Here is a 13,507-nt window from a genome sequence, read left to right as displayed (position 1 = left end):
TCTCTTACTCATCCCTGGGAAAATTCAGAGAGGCAACTATCATAGGAGAAGTTTTTGGAAGATTCCATGACCATCCACCTCGCATACTACCTCTGCCATTTTTCCATTCTCGCCCATCGCCCCCGATAGAAGGGCTTTCAATATGCATCGCATCTTTCGTGTGCATTTAGGTGGGATGCATCGCACTTTTACCATGGAGCGGGTGAGATGGTCCTGTTTTGACCAGTTCTGAGTAGTTTTTCATGGAGAACTTTTGGGAGATGATGTAATCAGCTGACCTTGTTCTTTTAGGGGATGGAAAAACACTTTTAGGGACTTAGGAGCCCTTGGTTTATGGACATATTTGATTGGGGTTGTGGTGCCCAAAAATGTCTATAACACCGGGATAGGGCTGACAACAGATCTAGTAGTTCAGAGTTGTGTGAGATTTGGCACCGTAGGATGGGACACATGTATCATGGGGCCTTGAGTACATTGCGGGAGATCACCACTGGTGTGCCAGATTTCAATTCTAATCACCTTGATGTATGAAAAGGATGTGCTATGGGGAAGTTTGTCAGATCTCCTTTTCCCAGTAGTGACAGTTGAGCGACAAGGATCCTTGACTTGATTCATACCGATGTGAGTGGTCAGATGTCTCATGTATCCTTGAGTGGCTATGAGTACTATGTTTTATTCACTGATGACCACTCCAGGAAGACCTAGATTTATTTCTTGAAGACTAAGAATGAGGTCTTCAAGCAGTTTGAGGAGTTCAAAGCTCTTGTGGAGACCTAGAAAGGTAGGAAGATCAAGGTCCTTAGGTTAGACAATGGAGGGGAGTATACCCTTGGTGAGTTTGTTGATTTTTGTGCTGAGGTAGGCATTAGGAGGGAGTTCACAGTTCCTTACTAACCCCAGCAGAATGGGGTTGTAGAGAGGAACAACATATCCATTGCAGGGGCTGCCAAAGCCATGCTTCATGATCAGGGGTTACCTTTATTTTTGTGGGTAGAGGTCTGCAACACTATTGTGTACTTGTAGAACAGGAGTCCACATTGTGCATTGTGGAATGTGACTCTAGAGGAGGCTTTTTCTGGGAAGAAGCCTGATGTTGGGCACTTTTGTATCTTTGGGTGCCTTATATATTCCTATGTCCCCAAGGAGAACAAGACCAAGCTAGAGCCCACTGTAGACAAGGGCATCTTTGTGGGTTATAGTGAGACCTCAAAAGCTTATCGGATTTATATTCTTGCGCAGAGGAAAGTGGTTGTCAGGTGGGATGTGAAGTTCCAGGAGGAGAGAGCTTTTAGGAGGTCACAGGAGTTAGAGTATCTAGAGTCACCAAATCCTCAGGAGCAGCTGAGTCAGTCACAGGGATCCAGTGGTCAAGGATCAGGAGGTACATTGATTACAGTGTCAGGGCCATCAGTGAGCAGTGGCTCTCAGAGTTAGTTGGGTGGTTCTTCGGGCAGCATGCAGGGCAGTCCATAGAGCAGTTCATAGGGTAGTCCACTAATGGACAGTTCGCACGGTACTTCAGCATCTACAGGCACAGGCTCAGGCATGAGGTCAGTTGATAGGCCTTCAAGAGTTCAAGCTTCTGATGATGATGAGGATTCTTTCACTCCAGTGGGAGAAGTATGCTTAGGGAAGAGGAAGCCCAAGTGGCTTCAAGATACCTTGCGCGAGGCCACATCAGTTGATGGGCCAAAGGGACAGGTTAGAGAGAGTAAACCACCTGAGCGGTTTTGTAGTTACATGGCATTGGTAATAAGCATTGTTGACTCTGAGCCTTCTAGTTATGAGGAGGCAACCAACCAGAAGGTCTGGAGAGAGGCCATGATGGAGGAGTATTCTTCTATTGTGAAGAACAATGTTTGGGAGGTAGTGCCGAGGCTTGAAGGTAAATGAGTTGTTACTTCCAGATGGCTCTACAAGATAAAGCATGCTGTCGATGGCATCATCGAGAAGTTCAAGGCTCTATTTGTGGTGAGAGGGTTCTCACAGATAGAGGGAGTTCACTATGAGGAGACCTTCGCTCCTGTAGCTCGGTATACATCCATTCGCTTCATTATATCGATTGTAGTAGAGATGGGTTGGAAGATCCACCAGATGGATGTGAAGATTACATTTCTCAATGGCTTCATTCAGGAGGAGGTTTATATTGAGTAGCCGCAGGGCTTTGAGGTGCATGGAAAGGAGTCCCATGTATGCAGATTGAAAAAGGCACTCTATGGCTTGAAGCAAGCTCCTAGAGCTTGATACTCGAGGATTGATACATACTTGTAGCATTTGGGTTTCACAAAGAGTGAGGCTGATCCGAACCTATACTTCATTGTGGTGCATGAGGAGCCTCTCATTCTAGTGTTGTAGGTTGATGACATGATCATCACTGGTGCAAAGAGACTCATTGAGGGCTACAAGAGAGATATTACTTCAGAGTTTGAGATGAAGGATATCGGCTTGATGCATTATTTTCTGGGATTGGAGGTGTGGTAGGAGGAGGGGCATTTCCTCCTAGGACAAGGGAAGCACAATGTGGATATTCTTAGAATATTTCACATGCAGGACTACAAACCCATGTCTACACCTATGATCACTAACTAGAAGAAGCTTCACGCTTCTGATTCCGAGTTGGTGGATCCTACTCTATACAAACAGTTGATTGGTTATTTGATGTATTTGGTCAACAATCGACCAAATATATGTTTCACAGTTAACACTATAATGTCTAATAAAAAAAGTGTCATCTATTCTTCATGGATGTCCTCTACCATAATATTTGTTTAAATATTCTCTCCATGTCACTGATCACTCCCTTTGGTGCTAGAAAAATGAAACTTTGATAAAAAAACATGGTCAAGATGTTAGATTTAACGAATATCATTCTAGCTATTAGGGGTATTGATTTGTTCTTGCACATTTATAATCTATTCCTTATTTTATCAATAACATTTCTTTCAATACTTTTTAGTACATATTCCATCTACTAGATGAAAGCCTAGATATATCGTATGCAAAATATCTTATTTTAAGTTCCAACATTGTTAGGATTTATACTTTTAATCCTAGAAAAAAATTGATTTCTCTATGTTAATTGTATATGGTCTAGCATGTGGGTGTCTTAAATAGTTCGATGGCATTTTTTATTGCTTCGACTTATTTTAGACTGGAATACTATAGAAGTAGTACATGAGCTTCAAATTGTAAATGGGAAATAGGGATAGAAGAAGATGAGATTCTTAATCCTTCCAAATGTTGTGATGATGTAGAAAGAGAGATGATTTTTTTAAGGGTTTTTGTTAGGTTCCAACCCTAACCCCTTTATTTATGTAATAATCCCAAGGGTTTGAGTCAGAGTCATAGTTAGTTAAAGAGTCAATAAGGCCAACATTAATAATAACTGTAAGTGGTTGATCCACATTATATAAAAGGGACCACAATTAGTTGTAAATGGGCCATAGTTAATAAATAAAGTGGTTAACATGTGTTATGAAAGGGACCACTAGTAGTTAGGGTTATGGAGGTCATTAAGCTATAAATATTATTAGATAGTAAGGGAAATATCATCGAGTCTTATTATAATTTAGCTCTACTCTATTGGAGGTTTCCCCCTCGAAGAGGCAAGGGAACATTGTAATCGTCTTTTGAATAATAAAATATCTTGCAGTTTGTCTCACTTCATGTGATAATTATATGTTTTGGGCTATATTTCTTCGTATTTCTCGTATTCTAGATTTCTATTAGGTCAAGAGTATAACAAGTGGTATCAGAGCACTTTCGAGGGCCAACTGTACCTCCAATTTAGGCTAGAGACATTTTCTAGTGTCTTTAAACTGCGAGCTCTGTCATTGAACGCATGAACTTGCAGATTTGGGGAGGCATGCACACAGGAACTAGAATAGTTGGTAACGCTTGTTGGAATCCCTTGTAACCCCTGTGGGTACCCCTTTGAGTAGTAGTGCATTAGACAAAACCGCACATAGATTTCACTTCTACGTACCCTTGGGTATATCAGAAGCCCCACAGGATAACATGAAACCTAACCTTAGATAAGCCTTTAGATGTCCTGTTTCTAAAGTACCCTGAGAACAACACTTGGGGATATTACTTGCACATACAATATGGTATTCGGGTAGTACTGCTAAGGTTATGGTCGATTCTCCTTAGTTAGCACCCTGAAATATTGGGTCGAGTACTATCATTGGACCCCTACATATATTGCGATCTATAGCACCTGATACTCCTTTATAACCATAGTTCCCTCCGATATAAAGATTTCCCTCTACCTTATCTTCCAGATCAAATCTAATTATTAGGGTTCAACTGTCGTTGTCTAGATCACATCTGGTAGTTGGGGGTCTGTCCCCGCCATATATATTAGATTCAGTAGTTGGGGTTTTCACAATGCAGATCAGACTCTTTGTGAAGTGAGGGTTTTGGCTGCCATAGTCTAGATTAGATTTTCACAACATATTTTTTAGTACCAATAACTTGGGATTCCGTTGCTATAGTTGAGGCCCCATTTTTGTAGGATATTTGGTAGTATCAATATTTCTAGAATTCGACCACTATAGTATTGATCAACTGGGAGTAAAATTCCTTTTGGAGTAGAGAAAAAGTCTGAGGCCATCCCAAGATGCTTGCAAGAGAATTATCCCATAAGCTTAAAGACGACGAGCTGGTCATAGTGGTACCATTCACTTGTAAGCCCCTAATTTTCTAGTGGTCCCAAATGTTTTCTCAACCTGGCTTCAAGTGACCCATTCCATTAGACTCCTGAGATTTCCCTCTTTCCAATCATACTACTCTTAAGTAAGATAAAAAATTTGACCGGGGCTGGTGTATGCTAGGTACCATATCTCAAGTTATGGTTGCAGAAAGGGAAGTTGAGAAAGTCGGCAAACTTGAAAAACAATCGAGGAATTCAAGGCCAAAATTTCCTCTTAGATTCAGAATTTGTAGAAGTTTTAAATTTGTTTTGTCAGGATGATCCTAGTGTTGATGTACACATAGAAGGATAATCTAGCCATCACATTCACTTCCATGGAAATCACCACTCTTCAAACCATCAAACACCCAAGTTGGACAAGTACAAATTTGATGGCTCTAACCCTGCAGTATGTGTAGCACAATTGGAACAATATTTCTCCCTTAATGATATCTGTGAAGATGGAACTAAAATACATGTGGGAGCCCTTTAATTGGACCAAGAGAGATGGTAGTGGTGGTAGTGGCATCAAAAATGTTATCTAGGGAGAGCAACTTGGAACATGTTCTCAAAAACCATTTGTGATCGCTTTGACCGAGAATCTAATTTTTTGGGTCATCTCACTAAGCTCTGAAAAATAGGTAAAATAAAGAACTACATTGCAACATTTGAACATTTAGCCATAAGAAATGGTGGCCTAGGAGATGACTTTTACTTGGAATGTTTCATTAGTGGCCTAAAGGAAGCCATCCAAGCTTGTCTAGATGTACCACCCAACTACTTGGTTGCATGCATGCCGCAAGACCTTAGATGTGGAAGTCACATTAAATGCCCAATCCAATCATCCAAATTTCATCAATAAGGCATGTCACACCCATGTTATGGGCCCCACCCAAAAATTTAAGGTTCAAAAGGTGTCCCCGACAGAAATGGCTGAAAGAAGGAAACACGGACTGTGCTACTACTACGATGAAAAGTACTCCCCCAGACATAAATGAAAGGAACTAAAATTATTTCAAATTGATGCTACTAATAATAGCTCAGCAGATGAAGCTCTATCGCTTGATGTGCCCGAGGAAGAAGTGGGTGAAACCCAAACCGACCCAAAAAATGATCTCACAACTACGCCAGATGAGAGAGTTATATCACTACATGCCTTGGCTGGAATTTCTTTGCCTCAAACTCTCAAAATATGAGGCTTTATTAAATGTCGGCCAGTAGTGGTATTTATTCATAATGACAACACTCATAAATTTATCCATAAGAGAGTTGCAGAAACTGTTTATTGCTTTATATGGGTGGTATCTGATTTCCAAGTCCTTATCGCTGATGGGGGGACCATGAAGTGTGAAGGCCGTTGTGATAATATTAAGCTTAAGATAGGAGACTACCACCTAAAGACCCACGTGTTTGCCATTAAAATGAGTGGTTTCAACATTGTCCTTGGTATTGAATGTCTTCGCACACTAGGCCCTATCACAATGGATTTCTAAGAGTTATATATGAGATTTAAGTAGAACGACCAGATTCATACATTGAGGTGACTCCATGCAAGTGATCCTACTATCATCAACTCACATCGAATTGAGAAGATTTTAAAAAACGGACATGATGGAGTATTCGCCCAATCTAATTCCATCCAAGCCATCGAATCCTGTACTCCTCATATTCATCTTAAGATGCAAAAGGTATTATATCACCACTAGTGGGTCTTTGACAAACCTAAAGTGCCTCCACCCTCTAGGGGTGAACATGATCATAGCACCCCTTTTGTCCTAGGTGCCTAGCCACCTATTGTTTGCGCATGTAGATACCCTTTTGCCCAAAAGAATGAAATGGAAAACATCATCAAGGAACTCCTCGAACCCGATGTTATCTGTCCCAGCATAAACCCTTATTCATCTCCAGTGGTCATGGTTCTAAATAAAGACAGAGAATGACACATGCATCCAGAATTTTGAGCCCTTAACAAGCTCACTATCAAGGAAACACTTCCTATTCTGGTTGTTGATGATCTGCCTAATGAACTGCATGGTACTAAATTCTTTACCAAGCTAGACCTTCGCTTGGGCTATCACCAAATATGCATGAAGGAAGTAGACATTCCCAAGATATCCTTCCAAACTCATCAAGTTCATTATGAATTCTTGGTCATACCATTTTGTTGCTCTAATGATCCATCTACTTTTCAAAGCCTCATAAACCACCTTCTGAAACCATATCTCAGAAAATATGTCCTGGTATTCTTCAATGACATTCTCATATAAAATATAACCTGGGACAAACATCTTCAACATGTAGACAAAATATTTCAACTAATCCAAGATCACAAATTATTTGTCAAATTATCCAAGTGCTCCTTTGGTGTGGAAGAAGTAGAGTATTTGGGACACATTGTGAGTTGTGAAGGAGTGAGGGTGGATACAAAAAATATTTAGGCAATGCAAAATTGGCCCCAACCAAAAACTTTGAAGAGTTTGAGAGTATTCTTGGGTCTCACTGGATACTATCACAAATTTGTCAATAATTATGGACACATTTCAATACTCCTCACTAATCTTCTCAAGAAAAATTCATTTCTCTAGATTGAGGCAACTCAACAGGCCTTCTTGGCTCTCAAACAGGCTATGTGCTCCACTCCCATATTGGCCTTGTTGTCCTTTGAGATAACTCTAGGTCAATTAGTTATGCCAAAGAATCTATAATGTTTTATTGCTTTGAATTATTGGATGACCAATGAACAATTTATAAATAGGTGCTTTAAACTTAGATAGATTTCCAAGTTAAATAAAAGGTTTTTCTTTAACTGCACAAAGTTAATTTGATTTTAATGGGGTGGAAAAGTAGAGCATAAAGAAGTATAGTTTATTTAATATTAAAACTGAATACTTAACAAATTACAAGAAGAAATTAAGAAAACAGTGTTTACTTAATCAAAAAAATATAATTAAATTGTTACAGATATTTGGTGTAATTTATATTTAAAGAGGAACTTACAATAACAAACAGTTATGTAAATTATTCTCTTATTATAAACACAACTTCATAGGGGATTCAAAATGAGACTGAAACTCAGTCATATTTTGCATTGGATAACTGTAAAAGACTTAATTTATATGAAGAAAACATAATGAATGAATAACATGAAATATAACTCACTAAGAAACAGACCATATGAGATAAATCCAGAATCATTTATTATTCCAAAAAAATGCTCCATCTTAGTACAAATATGCTTGATATCTTGTTCAAGGGTTCAACCCATAATAACTCAAAGAAGGAGTTATTTATACAAAAATTTGAAAAAGATCTACGATCTATTGGAAAAGCATACCAAAATAGGACAAAATTACAAAAATAGGACAATATTGTAGGAACCGAGAAACTGCTAAAGAGGTGTCTCTATCTTTTTGGAATCTGCTAATGGCTTGGCTTGAAAAAGCTAATGAGTTTTCATATTGCTAGGATTGGAAATTACTCAATTGTTTCAAATAATTGACCCCATCTTTGTTCACTTGGGATTTCCAAATTCACCATATTTCTAAATGTTTCATCCACTTTTGTATACCTCTAGAAATTTGGCTTGTTGAGGAACAAATGTCTAATTTCATGCTTGATGGTCAAATCAAACTCCAAGGCTTCCAAAAAGGCCTTCCCTGTTATCTGTCCTTTGATTCCTGCAAACTTGGCTCTGTCCACTGCAATAATATACAATTTCTTGCAATAATATTCTAATTTGATCAACTTATCATTTATATCTACCAATCCTGGTAGTCCCTTTTGATTTAAAATATTAAACTTTGAATGAAACCTTTGGACAACAATATCGAGGGTTTGACATTTTATTTCTAACTGGTTAATCACACTCTTCTTTTGTAAGACCTTCTTAATCTCTAAGATAGTACTTGTTTTATTATAAATATTGATTCCTTCCATCTCTTCTCTGCTTTTTGAATTTAACACCTTTATCATACCCGCGGCTTCTGCTAGCTTGGTCTTCAACACTGCTTTATATTCTTGTATTACTTCTCTACATGTGGTGATGAGTTCTTGTTGTTCAAAAATAATTTGTATGGATGGCCATACATCTGTCATAGATTGGCTGATGTGTGTCCAAGTATTTTCTTTGGCATGGGCCAAAGTATCCACCATTAGGGACTCACTTTCCAACTTCTGGATCTTAAGTTCCAAGCCATGGGATTTCTACATCTCCTACACATACAAAGTATCATTCTTGATTTTCTATAATTCTAAATTTTGGAAATTTTGAAGTAACTTCTCATTTTCCTATTTCTGTATGGCCAATTCTTGTGATAATCTTGCTAGATCAGTTGATGTTGATGTAGACTCAATCGCAGTTGATGATGAACTAGGATCTGTACCTACAACTACTATTGGGACTGTTGTGACTAGAACCATAGCAAGTTGTGTTGCTTCTTTCTCCTTTAGTAACTCTTCAAGCTGCTCTTCCATTTTCTTTAGATATATATTTTTCTCAATGATAAGCTTGAGCATGTCCTCCTTTTTTTGTTCATTTTCTTCTATGCCCTTTGTTATAGGATATTCTATAGAAGGAAAAATTAACTATTTCTTTAACGTATCAATGTCTACATCTTACATTTTGAGGAGTAACTCTGCAACTTTGACATCTTTTGGATCATATCCTACATTAATCACAAAGTCTTCCAGTGCCTTTATTATGTTATCTTTGGCTAATGAAGAAATATTTTCTATCTTGAGCTGGGATTGAATATTGGATAGGGTAGTCCTAATTTTGGAAAGAGACATGGATGTAGTTGTCATGGTGGAAAACAGCATTTCACTAGTTTGTCTGTGCATATCCATCTGGTCAATTGGATGGATTTGACTGGTATCAAAAGAAAACATAGTATTTTTATAACCTGATGGAGACTTAGGAAATGGGATTTGGGATTGTAAGAAAGCCATATGCATTCTTCCTTTCTCACTGTCGAAAGCAGAAAGAAGTCGACGCTGGGAAGTTGATGTTTGTTTCCAAAATTGGTTGTATACATTAGACTTCAAAGTCTCATTCTTCTGTTTAATGTCAAGGAACCTTGAGAATATGTTTTAATAATTTGAGGAAGTGGTTCCTGTGGATTGAATTATTTCTAGAGGCTCCCTAGAAGGTGAAGTTGTAGGAGGATTTTTTGAAACACTAGCTCCTACTAATGTAGAAACTTCTGAATCTCTGAGATTAATTATTACTGGTTGATATTCTTCTGTTGATGTGACCAAGCCAACCTTTTTCTTCTTTTGTTGTAGAATGAATCCTTTCATAATCTCCTCAGTAGATAAAGTCTACTCCCTCACCCTTTTCTGTTGCTTTCTCTGAGCATCTGGAGTCCGTTCATTGGGGGTGGATACCACCTATTCATCTGCCTCTTGAAGTGTCCCATCAACTCACTACACTTGATTCACGAAATTTTCTATTTTTGGTCTTATAGTATGATTATAAGGAGTCACTTTTAATTCAAATGTCAAGGAAGAAATAATACCAAAAGGGTTATAAGACAAGGTAAAGATAGGCTCGAAATTCGTATTCTTTAACAATGCATCTGCCTCAATACGAGCTGATATGGTGTTGTAAATGAATGATCCAATCTTTGACTTGATTCTGAAATGAGATTTCCTTTTTCTTGACACAAAGTGCAGGTCATCCATGTTGATCATTTGCCTAATATATTCCAGAGAAAATATTCTCATAGGAAGATCCCTGGGCAGCTTAAATGGTGCAAGCTCACAACTATATACCCTTATCTCTATATGGTTCTGGTATAAACACCAGTGACCAATTTTAGTTTCCTCATTTAAGTGTAAAATCTTCTTTATTTCATCTCCAATACTTGGCTTTGTTTGATTGTTGAGAAGTTGTGCCGCTGGATGTATGAATGTATCTATAAAATCTAAAAATGAAGAACTTGTAGAAGTTGATCTGACTATTTCGGTCCAATGAATCACTCATTGATTCACTACTTATTCATCCTATTTGCTAATCTTCATGGGAAAAATATGTCCTTGCTGAAAAAGAAACATGGGGACAATTATAGGGTTGTAGTTGAAAACTCCCTGTACAGTAAGATTTGTTCATGTATATTATCAGCCAGGAATTGGCTGTAATTATACATGAATGCTAGTTTCTAATATTTGTTGAAGATGGAAAGGAATCCAAGGATGGTTTCATCAACAGTCTCGTCATCTAGATATCTTAACAAGTATGAAAGAAGAGAAATACAATGCCTGCATGCTTCAGGAAACATGGAAGATGGGTAGGGTGGATTCCTTTTTGGTAATTCTGCATCCTCAGGTAAATAGATTTCAAAAATTTGGGCTCTTTGTGGGAAGGTTAGCTTATGGTACAAATCCATAAGTGATGCTGGTGAAAAATGGCTAAGAAAGTCTAATTGAGCAATTAGGAGCATTTGGTTTATGGTTAAGAAGAGATGGTGATCAATAAGTCTCCATTGTGAGCCACCACTGCTCTTTTTATAGGGTCATACTTGGCTTGGCACCAGATAATCAGGTCAAGGAAATAATGATTTTTTTGGAAGTTGAAGAAAGGAAATAGTGATTCCCAGAATTTTATTGGGTCTTGTTGGTCAAGGTATTTTTGTTTGAGCCATAGGTGTAGTTCATGGAAACCGAACTCACACTTGGCATCTTCAATATTGAAAATGGAATCAAGAAGGGGAACATGGTCAAGATTGAGCAGGGTGGTGGTAGCAGTGCTTTCTTATGTACTGTGATTTTTAGCTTTCCCTTTTGGGGCCATGTTGACAGACAAAAGAATGAGGTGATCGACTGAATGGATTGATCAAATAGCAATAAGTTTTTTGCAGGAAACTGTTTCACCAGAAAATAACAGTAAAAAGTCAGAAGAAAGTGACAAAGAGACGGGTTTAGGTTTATTTATAATATGTAGGGTTGGGCTAATGGTTTATTTTATGATCGTAGTAGCTTTAATGTTAAGGAGCGGAGCTGCAATGAACGAATAGAAACAGGTATGAAAATAGGGCAACTAGCATGTGAGGTGGCAACAGATTTGATGACTTGGAAATAGGCATGTGAGGTGGCGGAATTGGATTGGTCAAGGGATAACTGTCAAGGAATGGGATCGAGAACTGTTGGCGGAAGAAAACCATGGCGGATTTTGGAGGGGGTGGCAAATGGTTTTTGGTTTCGAACAGGGGGGGTGTGGAGTTATACGATGGTGACACATAGGGTTGGGTCGTCTGCCATTAAAACCACTTTGTGGATCCCCCGCAATGCATTAACAAGAAATGGTTGAGGGGGGTATGAATTCTCTCCCCTCTGTTGATCTGCCGGGGAGTAGATCGATCATTCGATGATGCGTGCCTTTTATTTAAAGTTGGCATGACATTTTGTTGACTAGCAAGTTTGGCCTAAACAAATATGTGCACCATATACATAAAGTTTAATGTCAAAGGTTTACAACAAATATTAATACCTTTTAAGGGAAATTAATCATTAATTAATAAAAATTTAACATTTCTAATGTGGTGCATTTAAACGAGTAGCCTTTGCATTTATTCTATTTAAAACCAAAGCTCCTATTTTATCTTTTCTTCCCTAACATTTTTTGTTTTCTTTTTCCTTCATTCTTTAGGGCAACTAACTCCTAACATTTTATTTGATATGGATATATAGAAGATGTACAACTGTCCTGACATTTTTTTTTTTTTTCTTTTTCAACCATATCCTAACTTAACATTTTGAATTTATTTTTGACAAATATACTAACTTATCAAAACCAAATAATGTTACAATAGGCCTTACCTTACTTCACCAAGTATTTTATGATTGAATGTGATGCTTCAGGTATGAGTATTGGTGCTATATTAATGAGGGAAGGTAGACCATTAGCCTTCACCAGTCAACAACTCAGTGGAAAACATCTGGGTCAATCTACTTATGAGAAAGAAATTATGGCCATCTTACATGCAATAGACACCTGATGATCATTCTTATTGGGGAACCGTTTCTGAATCCGCACAGACTATCATAGCCTAAAATATTTTTTAGAGCTACGTCTATTGTCGCAACAACAAAATAAATGGCTTTCCAAAATACTAGGATGTTATTATGAGATAATTTACAAGAAGGGGTGTGACGTTATCATGGTTGATGCCTTATCCCACCTATTTGAGGATGAAAGCACCCTTCGATCACTCTCTCTACGCATACCATATTGGATTGAAGAGGCCCCAAATGAATGGTTCTCCCACCCCTCTTTGTCCAAACTCATTAATAACTTAAGAGAAGATCCTAATTCCTTAGCAGACTACTTTTCGAAGGATGAGATTCTTTGCTACAAGGATTGAGTAGTGCTATCGCTGACCTCCACCATAAATACCCACATCTTAGATGATTTGCACTCATCTCTTATTGCAGGACATTCAAGCTTTCAAAACACTTATGCTTGAGCTCATCGTTCTTTATTTTGACTAGTATGAAAAAAAAAATCTTACTTTTGTAGCTAAATGTGATGTGTGCCAATGAAAAAAAGGGGAAATAGTCAAGTTACTGAGAACCTTACAACCATTTCCACCTCGGCTTCTATCTAGGTGAATGTTTCCATGGATTTCATTACTAGTCTCCCATAGTTAGGCAAAAAATCAGTCGTCATGGTGGTTTTTGACAAACTTTCCAAATATGCTTATTTTAGCACTCTACCACACCCCTTTACTCCCACTTTGGTGGATAAAGTTTTCATGGATTAGATCTTCAAATTGCATGACATGCCGACTGTCATTGTGTTTGATCGAGACCCCACTT

This window comes from Pinus tabuliformis, chromosome 9 (assembly GCF_031772625.1).
Source record: "Pinus tabuliformis cultivar Carrire ecotype Pingquan chromosome 9, CPIR1, whole genome shotgun sequence".
Taxonomy (NCBI): domain Eukaryota; kingdom Viridiplantae; phylum Streptophyta; class Pinopsida; order Pinales; family Pinaceae; genus Pinus; species Pinus tabuliformis.
The sequence above is the reverse complement of the archived record's forward strand: the minus strand, read 5'-3'. Positions refer to the sequence as shown.